This window comes from Chiloscyllium punctatum, chromosome 2 (assembly GCF_047496795.1).
Source record: "Chiloscyllium punctatum isolate Juve2018m chromosome 2, sChiPun1.3, whole genome shotgun sequence".
NCBI lineage: Eukaryota > Metazoa > Chordata > Chondrichthyes > Orectolobiformes > Hemiscylliidae > Chiloscyllium > Chiloscyllium punctatum.
In genome coordinates this window covers 29,409,872-29,428,810 of record NC_092740.1, presented here as the reverse complement: position 1 = coordinate 29,428,810, position 18,939 = coordinate 29,409,872, and the positions used below count along the sequence as shown (strand labels likewise).

Below are 18,939 nucleotides of genomic sequence, written 5' to 3'. Positions count from 1 at the left end.
TGCTGTCTTTTTTTTTGTGAAATACTGCCCTGGGATTTTTCAGGTCCATGTAGGAAGGACTTCACATTGATGTCTCTCCTTAAACATGGTGCCTAAAGGAGTGCAATGCTTCCTCAGTTCAGCACCAAAGTGTCAGGCTGGAATATGTGCTCAGCTCAATAGCAGTTTAACACTCAAAACCTTCTTTACTAGGGCTTGGAGTGTTATCAGCTAAACCAATGATACAACAACTAGAACTTTAAGCCAAGTTGCCCACTTTCTGCCTTTGGATCAAGAATTTATTTCATAATTTATCTCATTGGATTCTACATTGAAGTTCATTTGGATTAAATTCAGGCTTAAGTTAAAATTTGTGTCTAAAGGTCCCTCTGCTTATGACACATTATAGGCAAAAGTGAGGACTGCAGAAGCTGGAAACCAGAGTTTAGATCAGAGTGGTGCTGGAAAAGCACAGCAGATCAGGCAGCATCCGAGGAGCAGGAAAATCGACGTTTCGGGCAAAAGCCCTTCAATCCTGATGAAGGGCTTTTGCCCAAAATGTCGAATTTCCTGCCCCTTGGATGCTGCCTGATCTGCTGTGCGTTTCCAGCACCACCCTCATCTAACGTATGACACATTATGTTGAATTTATAACACAGGTTACACACCTTCTGAATATACATGGTTTACTAAATCACAGAAAGAGTTATTGTGGCTCGTGGCTCATAGCTGGAATGCTGCCAGCACTGCTCTTTTCTACGATTTTAATATAAACTAAATTAAACAAAATCAGTGTAAACAGCCCCCATTAGTGAGCTGAGTCTAATGTTGTGTCTAATTAGCAGTAGTAGTGGATAAACCACGATTGAGTCTTAATGAGAAGTGGCACTTGGCTCAGAGAACAAGATGTAGTTTATTACTTGATAGCAATAGGTAGAATTTACATTGACTGGTCACGTATAATTACAAAGACTATCAGGAGGCAAAAATGACAGGCCTGTCTTTATCGGAACATCATGCTGGACTGCTTCTTCCCCACTCAAAGGCTGTAACATAATCAGATTGGGTGGTGTTTCAAAATGTGGCTTTAAAATGAACTCTTTCAGAGCCATATTATCAGTCAACACAAAACCTACATGAAAATAATTCATCTATGTTTAACCCATTTTACAAATTATGGGACAAAGCAAATCACACTGCACCTTAATTTGTGATATTTTAAATGTGTGTATGAACAACATGTTTACAACTTGATGATAAATTTGCTGAAACGTTTCTTGAATGGGACAAATATGAGGATTTTATAAATAATGTTCTGTTTACTGTCTTAGCATGGCAAAATTGAATGCCCCCTCTCATGGAGGTTTGACAGGATAAATGGTGAGAAGATGTTTTCACTACTGGGGGGAGACTTGAACTCTGGGACGTAGTTACAGAATAGGGGGACATTCATTTAAATCTGAGACATGAGTTAATTGTGTGTGTGTGTGTGTGTGTGTGTGTGTGCACGTGCGTGTGGTGAGCTGCCTTTTTGAACTTCTGCACTTCAACTACTGTGGGTTGACCCACAATGCCATGAGGGAGGGAATTCCAGGATTTTGACCCAGTGCCAGTGTCATCTACACCATTCAATTATGGCTGAAATGTTTCTCAACCCCATTCTCTTGCATTCTTTCTGTCACCCTTGAATCCCTTACTCATCAAGAACACATCTATCTCTGTCTTAAATACACTCAATGACTTGGCCTCAATAGCGTTCTATGGCAGTGAGTTCCATCGATTCACCATCCTCTGGCTGAAGAAATTCCTCCTTATCTGAGTTCTAATGAGTCTCTTCATTATGAGGTGACTTTGGATCCTGGTCTCTCCTAACAGTGAAATCATCTTCTCCAGGCTTCTCATTATTCTGTAAGTTTCAATCAGATCTCCTCTTTTCCTTCTAAATTTCACTGAGTAAAGACTCAACCACTGTTCATATGACAAGCCCTTCAAACCCAGGATTATTGTAGTGTACTTTTAAATGTTACAAAAGAAGAAGAATCTGTCAATCATACAATTGGCTTGTCTTGGAAAAAGAAACACATGGTGTAAGGCTGGTGATGATACAACTTTTCACTCTGGATGTTCAATTCAATCGACAGGGAGAGATCTCAGAATTGCTGCAAGATTGTCTTCAAGACTTGTTGCAGGTCAGTTGTTACAAGGAGGTCAGTTTACTATGTTGAAGAATTTGTACAGGAACAGACTTGGAAATCTAATGATGTTGCAGACTTCAGGTGTTGATGCTATTGCCCTGCCTGCTGTTTTGTTTGTCTTTTGGATCTTAAACATAGCTATCCCTTCACGTGGCTTATCAAAGTTCCCCTTTACAAGTATGACTCTGGACATCAGTAGAGTAGCCATATTCTGGGCTGTTGTTTGTAACCACTCAACCTGAGGCCTTGAGGCCATCATTGTCTTAGTTTCAAAAATATTCATTCAAGTCAGGGTGGTCTCAGGAGATAAAAATTACTGTTCCTTAGCCTGGAATACATTCTGGTGTCCTTTTCAGACAGTGTAGAAGTTTGAATTCATCAATCATTTTTTTGCAGCAATTTATTGCCATTTTTCATGGCTCCATGACGGGACATGTTTCTTTTTCCTGCAAAGAAAAGTTCCCTGTTTATAAAACATCTAGCAAACATGGGCAAGCCACATTGCAAACCCACCTGATAATCTTAAATGGATTGATTAAATGTTCACCTAATTCTTAGCACATTCATAATTGTCCAGCAAATACTATCAAATCATTTCTGAAAGGAGTTTGTTTCAATCATTCATTCAATGCGGACATCATTAACTAAGCTCATGTTTATTATCCATTCAAATTGCCCAGAGGACAGTCAAGAGTTAACCACATTGCTGTGAGTCTGGAGTCACCTGGAGCCCAGACAAGGTAAGGATGCCAGATTTCCTTCCGTAAAAGACAATAGTGACCTCAATGGGTTTTACAATGATGGCATTAGCCATTAGGCTAGCTTTCAATTCCAGATGTTCAGTGAATTCAAATCTTATAATCTGCCACAAGGGATTCAAGCCCATTACCCCAGAACATTAACCAGGGATCTGGATGACGAGTACAGTATACCACAACCTCCCTGAATAGTAGGGCAGAACAAGGAAATTTCATAGGTCAGGAATCAAGTTCTGAAGATGTGACTGCAAATGGTGGAGTAAAGTGAGTGGAAGATTCAGAATAGGGCAGAGTTGGAGGAATTCAGATTTCCCATTGAATTTTAGAGGTGGAAAGGAGACAGCTGAAGACATGGAGAGAATGAACACCAAAATAAGAAAGAATTAATGTAGGTTAGTGAGCACAAAGGCCTCAGAGTGACTTAAGGAAGATGAAGCACAGTTTTGGCTTGCATCTTCAAAGAAAATAAATTTCCTTTAAAATGCTATAGCTTGAGTTGCCCAAATTACAAGAAATTTTACACGTCTACATTTTCAAATACTTGAAGGAACATGTGAAATTCAGGGATTTTATTCTTCATCCATCCCTCTTCACCAGGAGCCATTTAACCTTTTCCTCAGATAGAAAAAATATTTCTTAGAATTGCACAAAATGCATATCCACGAAATCTGTAAGAATCTAAAACATTACTTTGAAAAGGTTTTACATTCAGTTAAATTCTGCTCTATGAACCATAAGCTTGCCAAGAGCATTTTTTTCTTGGTTAATGATTGTCCTTAGATCTGGTAGTTTTGAACAACAGAGTCAACTGTCAAAATACATTACATATAAATATACAACGTCAGAGAAATAATAAATCACATAATCCCTTGTGCCTGCTTCACCATTCATTAAGATAAAGACTGACCTTGTTACATTACATACCTACCTATCCCGATAAACTTTCAACCCTTCGCTTATCGAGAATTTAAATACCTATGTTTTGAAAAATTTAAAGACTCAACTTTCATGGTCTTTTGAAGAGAAGAGTTCCAAAAACACAAGCTCCTTCGTGGTTTAGCAAACTCTCATATTTCGTGTCTGACATTGATGAACTCTTCTTTTTCAGACCCAAGGGTGAAATCATTTCGGATTGAAAGACATATCAGCCGACAGCTCCAAAAGTTTGCTCTATGTTTTTTCCCTTCCCTTCCTTCCATTTCTTCATTTGCATGCTATACCTGGGATCCTATTTAAATTTTTTGTAGAGAAGACTGACAGAAAATGCTCGTTCAATTCATTCACCATATCCTTATCTTTTATTAACTTCCAGATTCATGTCCTACAAGACTCACTTTGTTAACTTTTTTTGCAAGATTTACAGAAATCTCTTACTATCTGTTTTCATATTTCTAGTTAGATTTCTCTCATATTCGAACGTTCTCCGTTATTAATCTTTTAGCAATTCCTTGCTTTTTCTTTATATCCGACCTTGTCTTCTGACCTGCCAACAATATTCACTAAATATTCACTGCTTTTCTTTAAATTTGACACCATTTTTGATTTTTTTTCGTTGATCATCCACAGCCTTTGTTCTAACAAACCAGGGCGGCTGACCAAAGGGGAACCAGTGCACCACTTCCCTCCTGGTTGTAATAGAAGTATGTGATGTCTAAATTCTGTTTGAATAAAAAAAATTGAACTTATTTGGAACGTGGCAGTACATGGATCAGACTTATTTGTAACTGCCAAGGGTGAAGATGCCTGTATTGGGAACAGCCAGGCATCTCTGAAATTATGGCTGTGGTGGTCATCAATAATTATTCTGTTAGCTCAGCATCATGTCTCACTGCATGTGCATCGTGATGTGATCATACATAATTGAAAATGTCTCCACTGCACTTCAAAATAATAATACTTCCATAATGAAATATCACTGCTGCTCTGATGCCTGAAAAGAGGCAGCATTTTTTTTTCAAATAGAGCTGAATCCTCCTGCAACAATTGCAAATTTTACCTGCTTGATCGACACCCCATCTGTCACTTTAAATAATCAGTCTCGTCAACACTGTGGCTACATTTGCAAACTGCAATCCTGCAATTTGCTCATCCTCTTTTTGTAACATCTTGCAAATGCACAACTCCAGTGACTGAGAAGGGCAGAAAGCTTGTGGGAACACCACCACTTGGAAGTCCTCATCCAAACCACTGACTTGGAATGATATTGTCACCCCTTCATTGTCACGACCACAGAATGTCAGATCATTGATATAGGTACTCCCATCACACGTGGGAATACCACTCACCACATACATGGTATGGTTCGGCCAATATTGTCTGTCTCAAGGCATGGTATATTGGCAAGATCATGCAGACACTATAACAACGGATGCATGGACTCCATGCCACAACTGCCAGACAGGAATGTTCCCTCCCAGTTGGGCAACACTTCAGCTGTCAAAAACATTCAGCCTCCAATCTTCGGGTAAGCAATCTCTAAGGCAGCCTTTGAGATACACAACAATGCAGAATCACCAAGCAGAAACTGATAGCCAAGTTCTATAGCTATGAAGGTGGCCTCAAACGTGATCATAGATTAATGTTGCACTACATGTGACCCTAACACACTGTTCCGTATCTGTAAAATCTTCCTCACTGTCCTGTTTTAACACCATAACCTTGATAACTTGTTATGATCTCTCTACTTTAATTAGTTTATACAGTTTTGGATTATTTGTTACTTTGATAAGATCCTTGGCATGCGACTGGTATACCTATCATGGTATTCTAGCTGTTTGGTTTGACTCCAGCACCACCTTTTTCAACATTTTTTGTAATTATCTCTCTGCCACATTTCATTGGATTATAGGTCATCCCTTCACTTGTTATTCAGCTGTTGACATTTTATGCACACCGGCTCTCACTTTTGATCACCTGCAGAGACTTATTATTCGATACTCCACTCACACTATTTATATGATCTTTTGATCTCTCTGCCCTTGATCTCTCTGCTGTTAAATTCTGTGTCTATGTGCTTCTCTCTCATTTCACCTCACAAAGGGGCTCCAAAAGCTTGTGATTTCAAATAAACCTGTTGGACTCTAACCTGGTGTTGTGCGACTTCTGACTTTGCCCATCCCAGTCCAACACTGGCACTTTTACATCACCCTTCCAAACACAACTGTATGTGTATCTTTGAAGTGGTTCAAGAAGGTGGATTACTGTCACTCAAGGGCAGTTAAGGATTAGGAAGCCTTTCCATTAGGATGACACTGACATCCTAAGAGACAGAGAAAGAAAAACCTCATTCAACAAGTACAATATAACACCTTCATCAGAAAACATTGTGCTAGAAAGTGGAAAGGGTGTTAGCCAAATTGTCTGTTGAGCATAAAACATGGCTATTTTTCAAAAAAAAAGTTAAATGCTTTTTAATCTTTTGGACAAATACCTAGCTGGCACTCAAACTAACAGTAGTGTTGAACAGAGCTCCAAATGTGTAATTCCATAAACTCATAGCCTGCTTAGCATTGAAGCTTAATCTTAAGGGTGTGAGTCTACAAGGTTGCCAGCAATCTAACGGCAAGGATTGGCAGATCGCAAAGATCCTACACAAGACATTCATTAACTGGAGCTGGTAACCAGGCTGCTTGTGGAAGACAGATGGGTTGTCAATCTGATGACATCTGCCCAATATACCCTTGGAAGAATTTGCAGACGTCGGTGCTGTTGCTGTTCACATTTGGGCACATCAGAATTTTTCATGTCGTATGTCTGATGAGCAAGAAGTGAGTTATGGCTGTGGTTAGTGACACTCACAACCTGCTGTGTTTTAGTAATTCTCTACGTCTGTCATGATGAAACATCTTTAAGACTGATGGGAAACATGAAGTGAGCATATGGGTACTTTGCTATTGGGCAAGGCAGTTCTGGTATACAGCAGGAACTTAATTCCCATTCCCGAGGGTAATTTCTTGGAAAATCTTCCACTGCACTGCAGTTTTTATAACCTCTGTCTTTAAATGACACAGTTACAGAGGATAACAATGTTGTTTGTCTTCCAAAGGTGAACTTGAGAGCTATCAAGTGGATATTGATTATATCCACTTTATTATCTCTGAGGAGGAAATGGTGCATTCGAAGGGTTAAACTGACAGCAACGGGAGGATTGTCAGGTAATTTGAGCAACACTTAAGTGGCATATGATTTCATTTTAATATGTCTGAGTATGGCTGCAATGTCAAATTTAGTAAACATACAATAGCTTGAAATACATTAATGTTCGTGGCATTCCCATGACATAAATATTTTCACCAGGCATATTGAAAGATTCCATTTCACTGTGTCATAAACCTCACCAGCCAGTAGACAGCATATTCCTTTTGATTTGAAAATGTCATGGCCATCTTGCAAAAAATGTACAGTAGGAAATTTAATCCCACTTCCTATAAAGTGATTCTTTTTTCTATCACTTGCTGATAACCAATTTTCATAGTGCTTAAATATAGAATCTGTTCAGTCCTGATCCAAAATAAATTAGTGAACTATTCATTTCCTGCAAAACTGAATTGTTGCTCTGATGAACACTGCCATCAAATACCTCAGAGATTGTTGTGGTTCTGTTTGCCGAGCTGGGAATTTGTGTTGCAGATGTTTCGTCCCCTGTCTAGATGACATCCTCAGTGCTTGGGAGCCTCCTGTGAAGCGCTTCTGTGATCTTTCCTCTGGCATTTGGAGTGGTTTGAATCTGCCGTTTCCGGTTGTCAGTTCCAGCTGTCCGTAGCAGTGGTTGGTGTATTGGGTCCAGGTCGATGTGCTTATTGATTGAATCTGTGGATGAGTGCCATGCCTCTAGGAATTCCCTGGCTGTTCTCTGTTTGGCTTGTCCTATAATAGTAGTGTTGTCCCAGTCGAATTCATATTGCTTGTCATCTGCGAGTGTGGCTACTAAGGATAGCTGGTCGTGTTGTTTCATGGCTAGTTGGTGTTCATGGATGCGGATCGTTAGCTGTCTTCCTGTTTGTCCTATGTAGTGTTTTGTGCAGTCCTTGCATGGGATTTTGTACACTACACTGGTTTAGCTCATGATGGGTATTGGGTCCTTCGTTCTGGTGAGTTGTTGTCTGAGAGTGGCTGAAGGACCCAATACCCAGCATGAGCAAAACCAATGTAGTGTACAAAATCCCATGCAAGGACTGCACAAAACACTACATAGGACAAACAGGAAGACAACTAATGATCCGCATCCATGAACACCAAGTAGCCACGAAACAACATGACCAGCTATCCTTAGTAGCCACACACGCAGATGACAAGCAACATGAATTCGACTGGGACAACACTACTATTATAGGACAAGCCAAACAGAGAACAGCCAGGGAATTCCTAGAGGCATGGCACTCATCCACAGATTCAATCAATAAGCACATCGACCTGGACCCAATATACCGACCACTGCAGCGGACAGCTGGAACTGACAACCGGAAGCAGCAGATTCAAACCACTACAAATGCCAGAGGAAAGATCACAGAAGCGCTTCACAGGAGGCTCCCAAGCGCTGAGGATGTCATCTAGACAGGGGACGAAACGTCTACAACACAAATTCCCAGCTCGGTGAACAGAACCACAACAACGAGCATCCGAGCTACAAATCTTCTCACAGACATTGAACATCAGAGATTATTATCAGTGTTTGAAATCTTTCATTAACTATCTTTCATCAACAGTGCTCCACAGTCATAACCTTAAACATTGCATCAGTCATTCTCATTACCTAGACCCATGTGAGGTGCAAAGATTTAGTCCTAAGTTTTGCCCGATGCGGAATGCATTGTATTGTGCTTTGAAGTCCTGATAGTCAAATTTAAGGGTTTTTATTGGTTATGCATGTTTGCTGAAAATGTGGGAAATTAGGCAGGATATGTAAAAATGGCTCGCTAAAGACTAATTTTTGGCATTGAGTGAAAACAGGCTTTTGAGTTCATCTGAAGCTCTTGGGGGTGAAAGGGCAACATTCTAACTTTGACCCTACCTTTCAGCCACCTGGAGTTATGAGTTCCTCACACATATAAGATGTAGGAGCAAACGTAGGCCAGTTAGCCCTGCGAATCTGCTCCACCATTCAATGAGATCATGGCTGATCTGATATCTCTCAACTCCTTCCTGCCTTTTCTCCATAACTCTCGATTCTCTTCATGATTAAACATCTGTCTCCCTAAACCTTGAAGATACTTCATGACCCAGCCACATAACACATGATGGATAATATTGAACACATATTTTATATTTCATGATAACAATAAGCAATCCTTGAGCTATTTCAGTTGGACTAGAATTTTACATATTCTTCACATACAATAATGGAAATATTTTGAAAATTTTGGTCCTCAGTGCAGGGGCAGGCATTTAATCTATCAATTAAACCCAGTAAATAAAGCAACTGATCAATGTTAGATATAGGGTAAGCACAGGGACTCAATATTTTACAAGTTCCATTGGCGATGAGCAATGTACAAAATGGTCAAAAATAAGTTATCCTCTCTCTCAACAACTTTTCTCCATCAATATCTTCCAATTCCATCTTTTCCTCAAAGTGTGATTCATCACTGAGCTTGAATTTGAGTTATTACCAAAGGTCGACACTCAATGGTTGCAATGCTTGCAGCAAACAGTGTGACTCCAGCTCATTGAGAAGACTTAACTTCACATGGACGTCAGCTGACTACTTTTGGGATTTGGTTCTGTAGGTGGTTATGTCCCACAACTACCACAGCAAGATGCCCATTTCTCATCTTTGGCTCCTGAAAGCAGGCTAAATCAATCACAGGAGAAGAGCATCATCTTTGTGCTCCACTCCACCAGACATTAAAAGAAATGCAATTCGAGCAAATGATGCTGAATAGCCATCACAAACAGGCATAGTGTGATTTTACTTCCCTTACCCAAAACGTAAAATCATAACTACTGTCCCACTTGAGATTCACCACCTCAGTATTGGCTAAGGACATCATTGGCCTATACAGTGAAAATCATTATGGATAAACTCAATAAGCGAAGATGGAAGGCACAAATTAGATTTTTACAATGAAAGAAAATTACAAGATAAGTCATGCAGATAACTTGGTTCAAAATTGAAGTCTGACGATGTTATGGTATTTGTCAAACCCTTCAGATTCCAAAGCAACTACATAACTCCCTCCCATAGATCTTTTGCTGTAACTATTAATTGACAACACAGAGGGAAAACTATTACAAACACTGGGGCATAGGCTTCATTGGATGTGAATTCACAATAACACCAACCTTTCTTTGAATTCCTCAGAAATGATGTTAAAGGCATAAAGAGGTCCTACTTGCAAGAAAACAGGCAACTACCGACATTTTGCTGTGATTTGAAAATACCAGATTACAGACAGCATATGAGAGATGTACACTTGTGCCTGAAATAAAAAATGAGGCAGTTGTATGATCATATTTTCCTTAAGCAGTCCTTTAGGAACCACTGTTATCACTGAAACCATGGTTTCTCAATAAAGTTGAGAAAAAATGACCGATAAACAGCAAATGCATATAAAAGCTCTTCACGTGTTGTATGTTGATGTTTACAGCTGCCCAAGGCAATTTTGAATGGTATCTTTTTGCAATATTACATTTTTCATTCTGAAAAAGAATGTACACAGAATATTACTCTGGGAATGCTTTTGAATTTTTCATTGCAAAATAGAATCCAGCCAGATTGCTACCATATTGAATTTACAGTCAATTAATTAGGTGAAGGTTTAAGTTCAGATTATTTGTTGCTTTGAAACATTTATCATCATAGAAAAGACAATAATCCTTGAATCATACCTGTACAGTGACTGTAGATAAGTTTCCAAACCTTCACTTAGCAGGAACTGGCATGTATCCAACCTCGCATGTCGGGTATTGTAGTCAGTGCCTTATGAAGTCCCACAAGATTCTGCATAGTAATAACATGGGAAAACTATTAATAACTAGCAATGGCTACATTTGCATCATGCTGTCTCCAATGTCCATTGAAGTAAATATGAAATGAAATCTTCTAAATGTGGTGGAGACATGCCATTTGCTTGAGGCTATGCAATAATTTAGAATAGACCCATTGTAACAATCCAACTATAACTGCTTTGCCATCCTAAGTAATCACAGTAAAACATCAAGTTCTGGCTGTTAATTATTTCATTAATTAAAATTCTGTTTTTCGTTAATTATGCACTACATATTTTGCAGTTTTTCTAAATATTTGCTTTATCAAGAAAACTTGCAAGTAATTAAGTGTATCAGCTGTGCCGCAGTTGGTATGTGAGTTTGAGACATCAAGGGGAGCATAAAAATCCTCAAATAGCTCATCTGTCTGAACCTTCTGCGCACTAACTACCTTACATATGGGTGGCATGGTGGCAGAGTGGTTAGCACTACTGCCTTACAATGCTAAGGACCCAGGTTCAATTCCAGCCTTGGGTGACTGTCTATGTGGAAGTCATACATTTTCCCTGTGTCTGGTTTCAACCCAGAGTCCAGTTAGGTAGATTAGCCATACTAAATGCCCCCATAGTATTGAGGGATGTGGATTAGCCATGGGAATACGGAGATAGGGTGGGATGCTCTTTGGAAGGTCAGTGTAGCCCCCACAGGCCAACTGACTTTTTTCTAAGCTGTAGGGATTCTATGATAAGGCATAGCCAGGAGATTGTACATTGAACTTCTCAGAACCCATTGGACCAAAATAATCACAAGCTACCCTTGATCCCACGCTAAAAAAGGAAGGCTTCTGAATTAGAAGCCTCTGGGTTCAAGTCCCAATTTATGTCTTCAGTACAAAAATGAAACAATTTAGGTTTATCTATCTGGACTCAAAATGATTGTTTGCTGTCTCTCCATGGATACTACCTGACCTGATTTCTGACATTTTTTTGTTTTCAGTACAGATCCTCGCATCTGCCGTAATTTGCTCCTACTTGCTCGTCGTGTTGTAAATTTACCTCCCATGTCACTACTTTAAAAAAATCAGTTGAGTTACTACTGGAGCCCTGGCCAACATGTATTCCTCAATAAATATCACAAAAGAAACAGATTATCTGCTTATTGTGCTTAGAGAGCTCTGACAAACAGCAAAGTAGTTCCCACCTTTGCTATATTGCAATGGTCACTGCACTTCGAAAAGCACTTCGCTTTGTAAAGTACTTCAAGTCTGACAACCAACATGCACTTTGAGCCTTCCAGAGGGTTGTTTGCCTGCAGGCATACTTGAAGCTGGGTTAGTCCCTTCTATAACAGGCTGAGGCCCTTGTGTGCATCATTATTGGCCACATAAGGGCCTCAAGTAGCAGTGGAATAAGAATGTCAGCCACCACATGGCCTTTATAACCACTGCCTTTAATCCAACGCATTTGATCTCAAGTCCCACCTGCGTTGGACATGCATCACAGCATGTCCAAACAGATTGATTTAGAATATGTATACATTTGGGGATCTTGTGGTACAGTGGTCTGACCCATAATTCTTAGCCAGAAGGTCTATGTTCAAGTCCCACCTATTCCAGAGGTGTGTCACAACATCTCTGAAAAGGTTGGTATGGAAAAGAAATGTCTCAGCTTGGTACAAATGAGTGGCTTGCTTGGCCATTTCAGAGACCATTTCAGAATCAACCACATTGCTGTGACTGAGTCACACATGGACACATGGGGTGGATAGGATACCATACTATGAATGAACCAGATGGGAATGTCAACCATGGACCTTCCCACCATAAACTTAATTCTAGTGTATACCAGAGGTATAGTGGATTCGATGTGCCAACTCTCCACAGAATCCAATGCCCTTCTTGCCTCTAGTACCTCTGGGAATATTCTAGGAACATAGAATGTTCTGCCCTAAAAGATCAAAGGACATGAACATAATGGTGAGCAAAAATATTACCATTCATTAAATACAGAAGATCAGATTATTGTTCTTTTCAAGAAAGTTCAAAGACATAATCCTGGAAGGGGACACAATGGTGTAGTGATGTCACTACTGGACGTTTAATCTAGAAACCCAGGTAATATTTGAGAGACCATCGTTCAAATTCTGCCATAACAGACAGTGGAATTTCAATTTAATAACAAATCTTGAATTGAGAATTGAAAGATGGCCATGAAACAATTGCCAATTATGGGAAAACCCATCAGGTTCACTGATGTCCTTTAGGGAAGGAAACTGCCTTACCTGGTCAGAATCCAGGCCCAGAGGAACATAGTTGCTTCTTAATTACTCTCTGGGAAATTAGGGATGAGCTAATAATGTCCATCTCCCATAAATCAATAAAAAAAAATCTGCAACAGCTCATCTGAAGGAACTTATTGGGAAAATATTGAAAATCTCTTAATACAAAAAGCAATCCTCACAGATTCAGGAAGAGTCATGGCAATGAGTTTAACCTAACATAGGCTCATGCCAAACAAATGTACAGGAATAATTTGAGAAAGCAACTTGGTGCCTACTTACAATGATAAATGTTATATTCCCTAACCTTAAAAACAGTTGATAAAATCATTCACAAGAAAACAGTGCGAATGTAAAATCTCTTGAGATAAGTAATGTCGCAGTAAAATGGTACTAAAACAGTTACAAAGTAGTAAATAAATGGGACACAATCAATAGTGGCAGTGATAACAGTAACTTGCTGTGTACTCCAGAGATCAGTTCTGGGGCCTTACTGTTAAACGTATTAGAAATGACCTCATTGAGACATACATGAAGAAAATTCAGGATTGCTAAAGATGCTACGTTATATAACAAAGCAGAATATTCAGAGAAAAGATGCAAGACACAACCCTACTCTAAAACTCACATTCACAACAGAGATTCTATCTCCAATCTCAGCTATTTATCTTCTGGTAAATTAGAATTTGGGTCTCAAGATGATTTGTAAACCTGGCATGCATAAGATGAGATGTCATGGTTATGTCCAGCATTATCCCTTCCCTTGTTGATAACTTAAGGTGACATTTATTGTTATGAAGCTGAAAGCATGTACTGTAAGGTTAAGAGAGAGTGAAGGCCATTTTGCACTGAGAGCTTGCAGGCACCTGTCATGTGACTGACTAGCAGTCTCGGGGTGTGCTGGAAAATTGAAAATATGTAACATTTGGCTGTGAAACAAATTCCTGAGTTTTGGTTGCTATTTCCACAACAATTTTAATTGAACCAATCAGTTTAAATTATGTCCCAGGATAGTAAAAACCAATCACCTTTGAATTTATTGTTTTGCCAACATTGAACTAATGAGACAAACTGATGCTGGGGTATAAAGAAGTAGACATTTTGACAGTTAGACAGTGAGACCAACTGCCATTGCCAGAATAACTGCCAGCAACACACTCTCTATCAAAGGTACATTTTTCATATGAAACATCTTTGTAGCAAAAGATTGAAGATGACCCAGGAAGATCAATAGCCAGAGGAAGACAGATACTGACGACAACAGGTGCTGTGTGGTTTTGAAATTAAGTTGATATAATTTAGTATGAGTTTTATCAGTATATTGTTATAGAGTGAGAGGTAGATAACAAACATTTAAGAGAGAGGAGGCTTAAAGTTGTAAATAGTTGTTGTTTAATGTTCATTTTTAGAGTTAAAGAATACACTGATATTTTTTCTTTAAAAAGTGGAATTTGGAAGTTCTCTGTCACTCATACTTTAACAGATGATGAGGCAAGATGAACCTTTCTGGGTGTTGGTTTAATTAGCAGAAGGGTTCACCATTGTGTTGTAACATTAGCTTGGTAACAAAGAATTTATTATAAAAACATATTTTTGAGGTAAAAGTGGAAGTTTGCAAATTGTAATCAAACTACGCAGTGTAAGTCAGAGAAGACAAACAAAATATAGCACTGAATCTTGCATTATGTTTGGCTCATTGCAAGTTGCGTGGCATACTTTTGGAGGATTTCTTCCCATGAGGCCGAGTATATTTTCTCATTCGATCTTACTGAACTTGCCTGATTAAATCAAATCTTGTGGCATTTTCTTCATGTCTGATTTCCAGATTTGTTGTTCCAAATTTCTGGGAACAACTTGTCACTCAGCAGATATCCTGGAATTCATTGGAAAACACTATTCACACAAGAATATGTATCTAGTTCATGGATTTTATCTCTTTGCTTGCTCTCACAGTGCTGAGCCACTCTAAAACTGTCTGGGTATTGACAACGTCTCTGCCTTGCTTCGCATTTTGAACTTTGTCCCCTCAGTCTGAGGTACCAGGTTTATAGTATTGCTGTGTTGCCATTCTGTTTGATTGGGACACAAAACCTTTGACCAGGGATTCCTGGCATATTCGTCAAGGGTGGCCTTCAATACCAGTACAGGGAATGCTCAGAGCCAGGATCCTCTCCTCATCTGTGTTGAGTAGCTAAGTGCCAGTCAGTACACCTGGCATCTTGACCCTTTCTGCTCTTTTGTGGGCTGCTTTCCTCATGGACTGAAAGACACCGATGTGTTACTGCAGATGAATGTTGGTGGCATCACAGTTAGTGGATGACGCAGATGGAGTGGTGTCCTCACTGAGTGTGTATGCAGCACAGAAGGCTTGCAGAGTTAGTGGTGTTGGCTGTTGGAGTGTGAGATGGTGAGTTGGAAGATGCTGCAGGCATTAATGAGAGTGGTATAGCATTAGATTTGGTGAGAGGTGGATATAGTAGTAGAGGTAGAGCAAATGTGAGATATTGGAAATCAGGGTAGAACTTATGCTTGCGGAGTGGTGAAGGATGTGGTAGATAAGTAATGAGGAAAAATAAAGAGCTGGAACTCGCTAGGCCACACGATAACAAACCCTTCAAAATCCCTTGCTACTCAGACTAAGCCAAAAAAACCATTTTGATTCAGCTGTAGAGTTCAAATTTAAGTCAGTACTTCTAACTGGTAAGGGTTTAAGTTGATCATACATTGGGAATTATGCCCTCTACTGTTTGTTGTTTACTTAAAAAAAAAGAAACAGTAAAACATTACTTCAAGTTGTAGGTCATGGCACTTTGAAGAGAAGTGAAAAATAAAGTTGACCAGACTTCAATTTAATGAAGAGAAAAAAGGAAACGTTTATAAACTTATTCCTACAATGATATGGAGTCACCTGCCAAAGAAATATGCAAAACTGGGCTGATCATTCAGCAGATAGCTGATGATTTTAATGAAGTCAATCAAGAATTTCAGCAAGAATTGCTAACTTTGACATAAAGCTTTTTAACATATAAGAAATAGGAGCAGGAATAGGCCATCTGGCCCATCTAGCCTGCTCTGCCATTCAATAGGACCATGGCTTTGGGGATGGAAGGGTTTTGGAGTGCACCAATTCAATAAATTTCACAATCCTCTAATGAGGGGAGTATAGATCACCATTGCTCCGTGTTGCACTGACCACAATTAACTGAGAGCATGGTTAGTTAGTGGGAGTGCACTTAACTCAATGATCTCATATAAATTACTTTCATTAAAAAAAAATCATTTTGTTTAGAATTATTATGGATGTAACTAGATGAGGGGGAAAATAAATCCCAATTGCCATGTCCTGTCACCATCAATGAAAGCATATGGGTGAACTGATTCAATGTCCTGTGTCAATATTGCTTTGCAGTCATTGCCATGGAGTTGTATAAGTGCAGCCTGGGTTGAATTATGTTTTTTTGATTTGCCATTTCTCCCTGTGGAAAAGCACTCGACTCCATTTAACCCCATCACTGATGATCTGGTCTGGGTTCCATGAATTTATTTTGTAACTTCAGATTGTGTGTTTAAAATTGATTTGAAGCAGATTTACCAAAATATACAAAGTCTTATCGTGTGGATAAATTGACCATCTATTTGTAACTTTTCACATGAAAAGCTCTTAGCCCCGAATGGTTGCAAAATAATCCCTTTGTACTTAATCAGAAATGATAAGTATTACCTGTTTTCTGCAAAAAATTTATAATATGCACACATTACTTTTGAAATGTCACAGACAATTTATGAGAACCTGACCTTTTTTTTCAGTTCCTGGCTTTACTGATTTTGCCTCATAGCCATGAATTAGTAATGGAAATAATTTTACTTACTTTCAATTGTTACATTTCAACGTTATCCTTTTTAGATCGTATAAAAGTTTCTTCTTTGTTGTTACTGAGCTTACATTTGTGGCTGTGAAGTAGCACTTCATTCAGCATCTGCCACCCTTCAATATAAATGATATCCTTGTCTTCCTGTCAAGATTTTGGCCAATGGAAAACTGAAATAAACCATGTGTTGTCCCACAAATAAGACAAATTTGCTGTTTCTTCAATAAAGTTGACAAATGCAGTAACAAAACCATTGATGGAGTAAAAGTGACTGCTCAGAATAATGGTGCAAAGCATTTTTTAAAAATCATCCCAGTGTTTATTTTAGATATGTGCTTCAATATATCAGTGGCATGGTGACATCACCAGTGTGTGGCAGACATTTCCCAGACATCGTGGGCTGTTAACCTAATCATCAAAACAGCTTCATTTGTCAAGGGTTACCCAACAACTCACTGAGAGTGCTTTGATAACCTACCAATGACCCAGTGATCACTTTTGATCACCTGGAAAGTTCAAAGTGTGCCATGATATGGTATAATCAATTCTAAATGCAATATAATTGCTGCAGTAAATAGTAAAGCCATCCTACAATGTGTTTTATGCTTCTTTCGTACAGCACATTAAATAACTTTTAAAAACATTACAAATTAGTCCAAGGAGGTGAGCAGTGATTAATTCAGTGACTTTTTTTCCATGATAAATGAAGTCTAGTTTGTTAATTGAGAAATAATGGGTCTCCAAAGTGATTTATTTCCACAAATTAAAGGTCAGATTTGAAAAGTTGCTACTTAAATCACAATTGACCTCCTTAACAGACCAGCTTGAAATCATATACCTAACAACCACTAAGGAGATGTTTATTTCACTATAATGAGTAGATTTTTCTACAATAAAATATCCTATTAAAAATCCACCCCTCATTTCATTACATGCTATAAAATTGATTAAACAGCTTCTATAAAATATGATTGTTGTGTCCCTCTGCTACTAATCATGCAGGGTAGCTGCTTTCAGCTAAATGAACAATTGTTATTTTTTTCCATTTCTATTCATTTTTCCATTTCACTTTTGGGCTAAATTTCTTTTTTTTTTGTCAGCTAATAAAACTTTCTACCTTCCTGCAGCACTGAGCACTTGTGCTTCTGCTTGAAGAGGGCATAGATACTCCCACCACTGTGCATTGATGATCTGTGTTACCTCAGGGGAGTACACTTATTACTCCAGTATGAATCTTACCACTTCCCACAGCACGCTCCCACAGTGAATGCTAATTTAGTGTAAATTAGTGCGAGATAATTGGCCGGTTGTCAGAGTGGACCATTTCCCACAAGCAAGTTGCCTGAGGCCAACCAACCTCACTTCCTTTCACGAGACTTCTGGGTCTTGAGAGAATTGATTTTCATCTCACTGATTTGATACAAGTCCCAAAATCCCATTGAAACAGAGCTGATGTACAAACAGACCAGACTGTCCCTGGACAAACTGGGGATTCTTCACTGATCATTGTTGAGTCTGTATTTGGTTCATTAGAGATACCAGTGAAAATTGATGAGATATGCTTCACATGATTGTAAATAGACAACTATTCTTACAGCTCAATTAAATTTATTTTGAGGATTCTGTCCATTGATGAATTAACAGAATTCAGAAGCATCACTGATGCTCCATACATGTGTGAATGCACCACTGTTTCGCTGTTATGTGGAGGGTCGGGTTTTAGATTAGGTGTTCCACAGGGATTGGTATGGAATCATAGAATCCCTCAAGTGTGGAAGTAGGCCATTCAGCTCATTAGGTCCACAGCAACCCTCCAAACAGCATCCCACCCAGACCCAAACCTTGATCTTATCCCTGTAACCCTGAATTTCCCATGGCCAATCCATCTAATCTGCACATCTTAAACAATGGGAGGAAACTAGAGCACTCGGAAGA

General features: G+C 39.0%; 1 protein-coding gene across 1 annotated transcript in view; it reads right to left on the bottom strand.

Moving 5' to 3' along the window:
* Window positions 1–18,939, bottom strand: part of LOC140495521 (teneurin-3) — a 2,480,372-nt gene that overhangs the window by 1,748,923 nt on the left and 712,510 nt on the right. Inside the window, exon 4 of the mRNA XM_072594601.1 lies at window positions 10,760–10,871. The gene's annotated coding sequence lies outside the window, so the exon portion shown is untranslated. The remainder of the gene's footprint in view (window positions 1–10,759; window positions 10,872–18,939) is intronic.